This window comes from Chrysemys picta, chromosome 8 (genome assembly GCF_011386835.1).
Source record: "Chrysemys picta bellii isolate R12L10 chromosome 8, ASM1138683v2, whole genome shotgun sequence".
NCBI classification, from domain to species: domain Eukaryota; kingdom Metazoa; phylum Chordata; order Testudines; family Emydidae; genus Chrysemys; species Chrysemys picta.
This window is the reverse complement of record NC_088798.1, coordinates 43,736,584-43,747,955: the sequence shown is the minus strand read 5'-3', so window position 1 is coordinate 43,747,955 and position 11,372 is coordinate 43,736,584. Positions and strand designations below refer to the sequence as shown.

Here is an 11,372-nt window from a genome sequence, read left to right as displayed (position 1 = left end):
ATTAAATTATTGACTAAGTAGTTAAAAGAAAACCTCTAAAAGTACAGTACTCTTTTTTTATTTTTTCCCATTGGATTAAGTACATGTCAGTGGAGGGGATACTTGTCTACATCAGGAGGAGACAGGGAATGCAGTGGGATGCCTGCAGCTGCCAAACTGGGAGAACAGGAAGGGCTGAGAGAAACATAATTAAACAAACTGAAGAAAAGGAAGTAGACAGGAAATTAGGGCTCAATTATGCAAGGCCAATGCAAGGCACTCTGACCCCAATTTAGCAAGGTATGTCCATTGATGTCTCTGGTTTGCTCACATGCTTAAAAATGCTTAAGTATCCTGCTAAACTGGGGATGAAGTCAAAAGGGAATATTCCTTTGCTTAAGCGCCTAGCTAGATTGGCGCTATTGTGCTCAGCACCTTGAAGGTTTGAACCCATAGGTTCTTTAGAAAAACTGTAAAAGAACAAAAATAAGAACCAACATCCTCCTGTCCCCCCAAAAAAGTGGATAGAATAGTTCTATGTATAAATAACAATAGAATTCAGGCAACAATAACTGAGAGCATAAGGAGGGAAATGGGCACACTTGGATGTGGATGTTATAAGCCATACTGTCTGCTCGACTGAGAATGTCTGAGAGCAAAGAATTCTGAATTCTAATTCTTTCTTTGCTAGTGACTTTCTTTGTCGCCTCAAAAAAGTCACCCTGCATCTGTCTCGACATCCCCATCTGTAAAATATGGAAGATAATATTTACCTGTCATATATGAATGTTACAGAGACAAAGTGAGTGAGGTAGTATCTTTTATTGGACCAAATTCTGTTTGGTGAGGGACACAAGCTTTCAAGCTTAAACAGAGCTCTCCTTCAGGTATATGAAAGTTATAAGGATTGCATCAGGTTTGTTCAGCACTTTTAAAATGTGAAGCACTATGAAAATATAATTGTGAAGAGTGATGAGTCAGCCTTTCTAAGGGAAATGGATGGCAATCAACTTCAAAAGAAATTATTTTATGTAGTAACATGTCTTTGGCTACATCCATTTATTTGAATCATCTATTTGGATTTCTAAAACATGCTGATCACAATATTTTTAATCCATTAGAACGGATCAAAAATTTTCAAATAAAAACATTTCCTGAAAAAAAGATTTCATGGAAAATGAAACTCTTCCTGAGAAAATGTCATTTACAATTATTTTTTTCCATGTTTATGGGAAGATTCCAAACAAAAAGTGTTGCTTTTAATTGCTTTTCTTGGTTGGTTATCATGATCTGAAATGAAACAAAAAAATGGAATATGAAATTAAACTAAATTAAAAACACAAATTGAAACAAAACAAACTGCAATTTAAAGCTAATACTTTCAGTTCAAATTGCATTTTTCACTTCATTTTTGGTTTACGAAAGCAAAAGATTACAATAACAAACTTTGTTCATTTTCAAATTTCCCACAAAAAATGAAAAATTGCTAATGAGAATTTTTCATTCAAAATTTTTCATGGGGGTAAGAGAACAGTTTTTCAACCAGCTCTATCGTCCACATAAAATATTTACTAAACAGTAATTAAAGAGCAATGTACAGATTGGCTTAGTGTACATAAGGCTCCAACTTTCCCGAACTTAGAGATAAAAGGGCCTCAACTCAATATCCCCACAGGGAAAACACCCTTTTAAATAGATGGCATGTTAAAAGCCCTCCGAGTCCAACAAATTCAAGCTCCCCTGGACCAACCAGGGACAGTCCAGAGCTGAACATCTATCACTGACATTACTCTGTCACCTGCTCCCTTCTGTTTGTATCTTCCAGAGAAGAAAGAACTAGGTGATGTAACATAGATCTATATTTTAAAGGGGAAAGGAATGGACCTGTTCCAAGAAGTACTACTCAGGGCCATTTCCTATAAACTCTCCACCTGTAAACTCCCACTCAAGGTCTGTGAGCTCCATGTGTGGAAGGCATGCAAGCTCAGGCCCTATATGGGTCTTAAAAACCCAAATGATCACATGGCCATACTGGATGATTAAGGAGTTAGAGGAGAAAATATGAATGAAAATGAGGGTGAGCACATGGAGCTCAAAGTATCAGGAGGAAATTGTTTAAAGGAATAATAAATGGAGAAGATCGTGGAGCGCAAAAGAAAAAGAGCACAATATGCGCACAGTGTGTGTGTGTGTGTGTGTGTGTGTGTGAATAATTGCTTTCTACAAGTATGTGAGCCTTCTGGCTTTAAGATCTGTTACATTTCTCAGGTTATGGTACCTTAGGGCTAGATTCTAGGGTACCAGATTGTCCCTGGCCCTTGAATGGTTGGGGAGAGGAGAGTGTTGAGACATTGCCTGCTGTTGTTTCCCCTAGAAGAGTTCAGCTCCACATCTTTCCCCCTACTGCAGACTCTGAGTAAATGACACAGTCTAGCTCCAAATTCTTTTTACTCCCAAGTGTACCATTGATTTTTATTTTAATAACCCTCTTCTTAATGTTAGACACTGAAAGTTGCTTTCCACTAAAGAGACCTTGCTTGCCAGACAAGTTTTCCCAAGTTGTCTCTATTTGACATGGTCTGAATGCTAATAATTGAATTCAGATCTTCATAAAAAAGGTTCAGTGCAATGCTGGGGTGAAACATTGAAGCTTATCCTGTCTTTCTGAAACTTGATTCTTGCTCTGTATTATGATTAAGGTTAAGATTTTGTCGTGGTTATTTTTAGTAAAAGTCACGGACAGGTTGTGGGCAATAAACACAAATTCATGGAAGTCCATGTCCTGTCCGTGACTTTTACTACAAATAATGGCGGGGGGGGTTGATGACTGAAGCCCAAGCATGGGAAAGAGAGCCTGAGCCCTACTGCGGGGATTGACAGTTCTGAGGGCCTCCCACCCCAGGGCTGAAGTGGAAAATGTCATCGCAGTCTCTGAAAGTCACTGAATCTGTGACTTCCGTGACACAATCTTATCCTTATTATGACTGACAATAATAAAGTCTCTGGATAGCCTGCTTGATTACAAACTTCAACCAAATAACTGCAATGCCTTGAAAAGAGATGGAAGAGCATCAAATCTATAGGTGGTATCTGTATGCTCAACAAATCAAAGTGCAAAATTAGAGACAAGAGCCAACATTTTTACAGTTATGACCTAATGCATGTTAATCAAACTATAGGCTCCCAAGTGTTAAAATTTTGGCCTAGGGTAATTTTTTGGCTTTCCTGATTTTAAGCCCAGTGATCTTTTTCTTTATACTGCTATTAAATATTAACATGTGGTAGTGGTGGTGTTCACTTTGGGCTCCATTTATTTCAGTGGCACTAGATGTGTAGCAAAATCTAGCAGGCCCATAAATCTTTGGTGTGGCATAAGGTGCTGACTATGGCCTTGATCCTGCAAAGACTTAACATCTGTGTTTAATTTTTACACTGTATTTTCCGTGACTTTAATGCAACTACTCAGAATACATAAAATTTAAACGTGCATAAGCCTTTGCAGGATTGGGACGGACCAAAGTGTGTATTCTAACATGCCTGTAAATCTTTTTTAATCATCATTTTTTATATTATGGTGAGATAAATGTCAGAGGGAACTACCTATGATGATTGTCATCTTACTTCCCTAATTGGCAAGGGGATTACATCATTCAGCTAAACTACATTTAAAAGATTAAAAGCTGAAAATTTTCACTGAGACTAGAAAGGAAAAACCAAGGCAAAGAGGACCAAAATACTTTTCCATGTAGTACACAGTGAGAGGAGATGCAATCTACACAACCATCACTTACTTCCAAGATGCACCCCATATGACCATAGTTGACTGTTGCTGTTTAATATATTAAAGGGCCAATTGAAAGAAGAAAAGCATGCTGGGAAAAGGTCTATATGTAATGAATGAGTTTGCTGCTGAAAGACGCTGTTGTGGGCTTGCTGTTAGAGAAAACAGATGAATGGTTATGCAAGGATAGCTAAGGAAATTGAAGGTGAAAATTACTGAAAGCAATTAACTCACACTATGGTCTGGTCTTGAAAGAGGGAATTGTGCATATACAGCAAGAGGAGACCAGATTCTTAACTGAGTGTGAGAATTTGCTTTTGAGCTGTATTAAAACAAAATCATGCCTGATCCTTCTAAAATTGTATTTACTTTATTTGCTCTTTTAAATTGAAAACAAATTCTAAATTTTGTAAAAATTGTACACTGGGAAAAAGTTGTATAATGTGTTTCAGGTAAGAAATCTTAGTGACATGGTACTAATATGATAAGGGAGTTTAACTACACTGGACACAATAAAGTATTGTCCTGTAGTTCATATTAGGGTAGCCTAATATGATTTTAAAAATGAGGTCCTTACCTCCCAGTGAAATAAGACCCAGTGTCTTACAATTTTGCACTGTATTACCCATGAAGGCACTCATCCTGCAACTTGTTCTGCATAAACAGAAATGTAGGCCTAGTCTGGATTCTCAAAGGAATCTAAGGGAGTTAAAAGTGCAATGGTAGTTAGGCACTTCACTCCTTTAGACATCTTTGAAAATCCCAGCCCATGTATATTATCTAAGAACTCGAGAGCACGTGGTCACTCACAATTAAACAAAACTAAACATACTATGTTCTTGCACGATCCCTTTCTCATGCCCTTGGTTCCCCCAGCTTATTTCCATATTCTTCTCCTCCCACATTGTTAAATAGCATTCATGGATTTCAGGGGAAGCAGCTGTGGAAAAATGATAGCTCACACTACAGTGATCCTAATTCAAAACGTTCCTATTACTCTAAGGAATAGCAGTGGCACTGTGTGCCTCTTGGTCTGCAATTTCCCACTCCTACTGACTTGTGCAGCTAGAAGAATGGGAGAACAAATTCCAGCATGGTGTGAGGGCCTGATTTTTCATTTCCACGAGGCCACTTTATACTGCTCTAATCATGTAAAGAACCCTTCCCACTTGAAGGCCCCTTTACAGAACTGCTGTAGTGTGAGCTGGCCTTAATGGAAAGGAGAATCAGGCTCCGAGGGTTTATTGTGTAAGTCTGAATGTATGATGTGTGTGTACAGAATATGCAGAGATACTTAATAAGAGGTTCTGTCTAGGATTTCTGGTGACATAACAAACCACAAGAAAGCATCCTGATATCCACAAAGTGGAAGTATTTATGCACGTTTGTTGCTGCTTATTTTCATATTATTAAATTGCCTTTTGGCTGATGCTTTACAGTTATTCTCTCATGTGGAGACACTCAAACTGCTTCAGTTTCAATAGTTCTATAACTGATCTCTCTAAATGTTCAAAAAATGTATTTTTAATTGTTTTGCTGTCAGGTCAGTGGAATATCACTTTCTGATGTCAGATTTTTTTTTTAGGATTGACAGGAATTTTCATATTTGCACAGGACATTTGTTGAAACACACCATATTGTTTCACTTCCTCATTATATAACTCGATATGCCCCAAACAATTCTAAATATTGTTAATATCTACTTTAAAAAGGGAGATATTTAAACTCAAACACATATTTCTCCTTTTACAATCAGTCTCTGAGTGAGAAACTACTTTACTCATTTATTTCAAAGCAGAGTCACAGAGTTTAAGGCCAGAAGGAACCACCAGATCATCTAGCAGTATAAGTGATTTGATTATTATTTAATCCTGTATTATAATCTTGGAGTTGCATACTACATTAACATTCTGTCATTAGATGCACTTAGTTCTAACTGCTCCATTGTGTTCTGAAAATTGTATCTTACACATGTACACTATGATTTTAAACTGTGCTATGTGGTCTCTGCTAGAGGCTGAAGATAAGGAAATGCTAGTTCTATATGCTGCACAGAAAGAAAGTTGTTTTTAAACAAAGGCTAGATTGCCTTCTTCCTGTGGTGTTTAGATGCTGCATGTGATTATTAGAACTGGGAGCACTGGCTGTTGGGAGTCTGAAAGGACAGGAAACAGGAAGGAGGGGGGAGGAGTTGAGGAGGCTGGGAGAGTTACAGGGTGTGCAGCTACAGCTTGGAAAAGAGACTTCCACTGTAAATAAAGTTCTGTTGAAGTTGTTAATACCTTGCGTGGTGGATACAACATTTTGGTGACGAGGATGGATCTTCTGCCTCTGAACCCACCTGCACCCTTTCTGCAAAGCCCAGGTGAGCCTCCAATTGCTTTTACTGCCTGGATCCGTATGTTTGAGACTTATCTGCTTGCAATCAGTGCTACAGAGATTTCTGAAGTAAGAAAGCGTGCTCTGCTAATCCACTGCCTTGGAGCAGAAGGGCAGTGTATATTTTACACTTTTCCTCTTGTAGATGATAAATATGAGACTGCACTCACTGCATTAAAGAACTTTTTTGTGCCAAAAGTGAATGTAGTAGCTAATCGCTACAGATTTCGCCAGCGTGAGCAGAAACCAGGGGAGACTATATGCAGTATATGGTAGGGTTACCATACTTAACAAATAAAAAAAAAAGAGGACCCTCCACGGGGTCCTGGCCCCGCCCATTTCCCACCCAGCCCCGCCCCAACTCCACCCCTGCCCCGCCCCAGGCCCTCCCTAACTCCACCCCCCCTCCCTCCCACTCCCAGCCACGCGAAAAGGGCTGCCCGAGTGCTACCGGCTTCACGGTTTGCCGGGCAGCCCCCAGACCCTACGCCCCCGGCCGGCGCTTCCCCAGCACAGCTGGAGCCCGGGAGGGGAAGCGCCCAGCCGGGGGCGCAGGGTCTGGGGGCTGCCCGGCAAACCGTGAAGTCGGTAGCACTTGGGCTTCGGGCAGCCCCCTTGCCTCCGGACCCTGCGCCCCCCGCCGGGCGCTTCCCCTCCTGGGCTCCGGCGGCGCAGGGCCGGAGGCATGGGGGCTGCCCAAAGCCCATAGCGCTCGGCTCTTAAACAGAGTCGGGGAGGAGCAGAGCCGCCGCGGCCGGAGGCTCTGCTCCTCCCCTGACTCTTCGGCTCTGTTTAAAAGCCGAGCTGCCCCAGCGCTACCGGCTTCGGGCAGCCCCCGTGCCTCCGGACCCTGCGCCGCCAGAGCCCGGGAGGGGAAGTGCCCGGCCGGCGGCTAGGGTCCGGAGGCAAGGGGGCTGCCTGAAGCCCATAGCGCTCGGCTCTTAAACAGAGCCGAAGAGTCAGGGGAGGAGCAGAGCAGCCGCGGGAGGGGAAGTGCCCGGCCGGCATTTTCCCGGACATGTTTGGCTTTTTGGCAATTCCCCCCGGACGGGGGTTTGATTGCTGAAAAGCCGGACGTGTCCGGGAAAAACCGGACATATGGTAACCCTAGTATATTGCTTCCCTGAGGAGTCTGATTGTAACTTGTGACTTTGGGAATATGGCAGATGAGATGATTAGAGACCAGCTCATTGAGAAAACAACAATGCTTCATGTAAGAGAACGCTTATTTCTAGAACCACAACTTACACTAGAAAAAGCAATAACCATTGCTACTCAGATTGAGTCAGCTACAGCTGAAGCCAAAATAATGAACCAGGGTACAAGAGGCCCAGTCCAGGCTGTGACTCCTTTGCAGAAAAGTTCACTATCACTGCAGACAAACAATTGCAAAAAGGAAAACTAATGAAAAGCCACTGAATCAGTGAATGCAAAATACAGTAAAAGCATGCTTTCGCTGTGGATCCCCACAACATCTTGCAAGCTGCACAGGATGTCCAGCAAAAGTAGCTCAGTGCAATCATTGCAAAAAGATTGGGCATTTTGCTAAAGTATGTCGCAGTAGCCAGTTCAATCAACAGGTGCATGCAGTTACAATACCAGATGTTACTGTGCTGAGTGCAGACAAAATCACTACTGCACATATTCCAGAACAGATAAAGTGCACTGTAAATGTTTCTGCCATACCCTCAGGCAAATCACACTCTATTCAGCTAATGTTGGACACTGGCTCAGCAGTATCTATACTACCTGATTCCATCTATTTGCATTACTTTAAAGATGTGCCTCTTACTGAACCCAAACTTCACTTGGTATTCTATTTGAAAAACCATATTCCAGTACATGGCTGCTTGCCAGCAATAGTTACTTTTGGTGATCGCTGTGTAACTGCGGAATTCTGCATTGTTCACAAAGGCACTCCTATCTTTGGCAGAGATTTATTAGCTGCTTTAAATCTCAGGGTAGTTAATGGACTAATTGATCTTCCTCAGCAAAGCACTCTTGCGGTACACACACCAGTTTCAGCTGGGACCCAACTCCAGGTTGAGCAGAAACTCGGCTGTGCTTATGGGTTTCTGCATAAAGTTAAAATGCAGAATAATGTGTTGCCTGTACAACAGAAATTACGGCGCTTACCATTTTCAGTCAGGGAAGCTGTTTCAGAGGAACTTAGAAAACTTGTTCAAAAAGGACATTATTGAAGAGATTAACTCCTCGGAATGGGTTTCACCTATAGTAGTGACGCAGAAGAAGGGTGGAGACATTTGCCTTTGTGTGGACTTAAGGGAGCCAAATCAAGCTATTGTGATTGATAGCCATCCTCTTCCTCACATAGAGGAAGTATTTGCAGAACTCCGTGGAGCAAAGATGTTTTCTACTTTTGATTTGCAGAGCGCATACCACCAGGTTATGTTGCATGAAGATAGCAGAGACCTCACAGCATTTATTACACATGAGGGACTATTTTGTTTTAAACTTGTTCCATATGGTCTCGCATCAGCCCCAAGTGCCTTTCAAAAAATGTCATTGATTCTGAAGAATCAACATGGAGTTCAGTGCTATTTGGATGATATTACTGTGTTTGGAAATACTACTGAGGAGCATGACAATAACCTGCAGTCTGTACTGAACTGCATCAGCAAAGCAGGCCTCAAGCTCAAGAGGTCCAAATGCAAATTTAGACAAACTAAACTCTGCTTTCTGGGGCATACAATTTCACAGGCTGGACTAAAACCTGATGCCTCAAACAGGGATGATGTGCGAAAGACAGTTGAACAGAACCAAGCAAAGTCTAAGGCTTTAACAGACAAACGGTGGGGTGCTAAGGAACCAAAGTTTGAGTGTGGTTCCTTTGTTAGAATACGAAAACCTGGAATCTTACACAAAGGGGACCATAAATTCACTGCTCTTCTTAAAATCATAGAGAAGAAGGGACCTTACACCTATCGACTTTCTGATGGGCGGGTATGGAATGCTTCTTATCTTGCATCTGCCTATGCACCAAGAGGAGATTATGCCAACACCCAGTCAGCATTGGATGACTTCACTGTAGAACCAACACAACAAGACATTGCACTGGAACTGGGGCTTGAGAGACGGCCTGTCAGACTCAGACGACCACCTGCCTGGACTAAAGACTATTATGTAGTATCTACAGTGTTTTCAGTGTTATATTCCAGCCAACAGTATAGTGTCTTGTTTCATATTTGTTCCTGTGGTTAGAACAACAATGTTTATTTTAATTTGGAAAGTGTCTTAAGAGAGGAGGGAATATGGTGTTTAGATGCTGCATGTGAACTGGGAGCACTGGCTGTTGGGAGTCTGAAAGGACAGGAAACAGGAAGGAGGGGGGAGGAGTTGAGGAGGCCGGGAGAGTTACAGGGTGTGCAGCTACAGCTTGGAAAAGAGACTTCCACTGTAAATAAAGTTCTGTTAAAGTTTGTTAATACCTTGCGTGGTGGATACACTTCCACAGATAAACCTTGAGAGATGGGAGATTCACCTTGTAGAGTTTTGGTCAGCTGTTCCCGTTAGTGAGAGAGGTTTGGAGGACAACAGATTTTGGATACTGCATACCCTCCCAAGCCTGTAGATCTATAGGATTCACAGGGAAGTACACCCACTTTATGGTAAGTCAGGAGCTGCTCTGTGGGGATAGCTAGCTCCTGGCTCTGCTGGTATCTTTTTCTCTCCTTCCCTAGCAAGACAACTACAGCTAGATGCACTGCTATTCGTTGGGTCCCTCTGTGGTTGAGCAGTAGTAGGGAGGAAATGTGGCTTTGATCTTGATTTTGTGTAGCAAGGAGGGGACAAAACTGCAAGGAGTGGCATGTCTTCTGCATCATGCTTACCCCTGATGACCTTGGCACTCCATCCAAGTGTGACAAGGGGGAAGACCGAGCTGCAGAGATGGCAGTACCTTCTTTCTATGGGGAAAGAGATCAACATGCATGGGGCCCATCTGTGCACAGATCCACTTGGAACAATCTGGTCTATTACTATTATATCCTCATCTCAAAAGCATCCTATTATCAAGGGTATGAACAGAATGCTGCACCCGTCCCAGCCCCAGCCAGGAAAATCCTTGCAAATCATCCTTTCATTCCAGTGGAGTTTGCTTCCTTGGCCACTATCCTAAGTAAAATCTGAGATTGCAATATTGTGCAGGAAATGAGGCAGCAGTAAACCATTCCTGAGTTGACCTTGGCTTCACTGGAGTTGTTCACTTAAGCCAGGACTTCATTATGTTCTTTGATTTATTTTATTAATATTCTTAGCTAAACATTGGCTGACCTTATTTGGATCAAGTAAGACCTAACTCAAACCTTTGCCAAAATTCAGAATAGACTTGAATCAACTTAGGTCTGAGGGCACTTTTTAGAGCTATACTTCACTTTTGAGTGCATCTGAACTTCTTGGTTGTAGCTGTCATTAGCAGTGGAAATGCTAACATACAATGAGAGAGTACTTTTCATGAGACTTCCAGCAGAGTTTTTTAAATATGAGAGGTTGAGATACAATAGTTTGGATAAGGTTCAAATCAGCCTCTCAATTCTTGAGTGCTTATCCAAGTCAAACGCCAACCCCAAAAACTTTTGAGATTTACATATCACTAATCTTGGATTTCATTTTACAACTGCACATGAAACATAAAGGACAAGAATTAGCTCTGTAAATTCAGTTTAGTTACATACCAAAATACTTAGAATTTCTGGTGTTCATTTACTTGATTGGAAAAGAAACTAGAATTCTGGGGCCAGATTCTCATCTAGTATAAGCTGGCATAGTTCCAAGGACTTCAGTGAAGTTGGTGGAGCTACACAGGCTTGCACCAACTGAGAAGCTGGTCTCAAATTAATGACCCTGCCTCTGTTTTCAGGAACCACTATGTCCAACAACATAGTCATCTAGAGCTTAACTTTCCTATCTCCTCATTTATCAAGCATGGCTTTGTTTTGCAGGGGTTTGTTCTTGTGGTCCAATCCGGCAGAGCTGACTAGATGCAATTATATCACTTTAGGGCGATTCAGGTAAAATTTCCAAAAGTACCTATGTTGCATTTTCAAAAATTACTTAGGAGCCTAAATCTCATTGGAAGTCAATGAGACTTAGGCTCCAAAGTACTTAAGGGCCAGTTCATTGAAGTTACTTAGGTGCTAAATATGTAGATTCAGTGAGATTGTCAACAATACCTATTGATTCAATGGGAACACTAATCTGTTTAGGAACTTTT

The 11,372-nt window shown here is 41.7% G+C and overlaps 1 long non-coding RNA gene across 2 annotated transcripts in view; it reads left to right on the top strand.

The window, feature by feature from the left end:
• The first annotated feature begins 5,940 nt into the window (after positions 1–5,940).
• Positions 5,941–11,372, top strand: part of LOC101938322 (uncharacterized) — a 107,697-nt gene continuing 102,265 nt past the window's right edge. Inside the window, exon 1 of one of the 2 annotated variants that reach the window (XR_010589739.1) lies at positions 5,941–6,125. This is a non-coding gene — a long non-coding RNA (uncharacterized LOC101938322). The remainder of the gene's footprint in view (positions 6,126–11,372) is intronic. The other variant, XR_010589740.1, reaches the window with a different exon arrangement.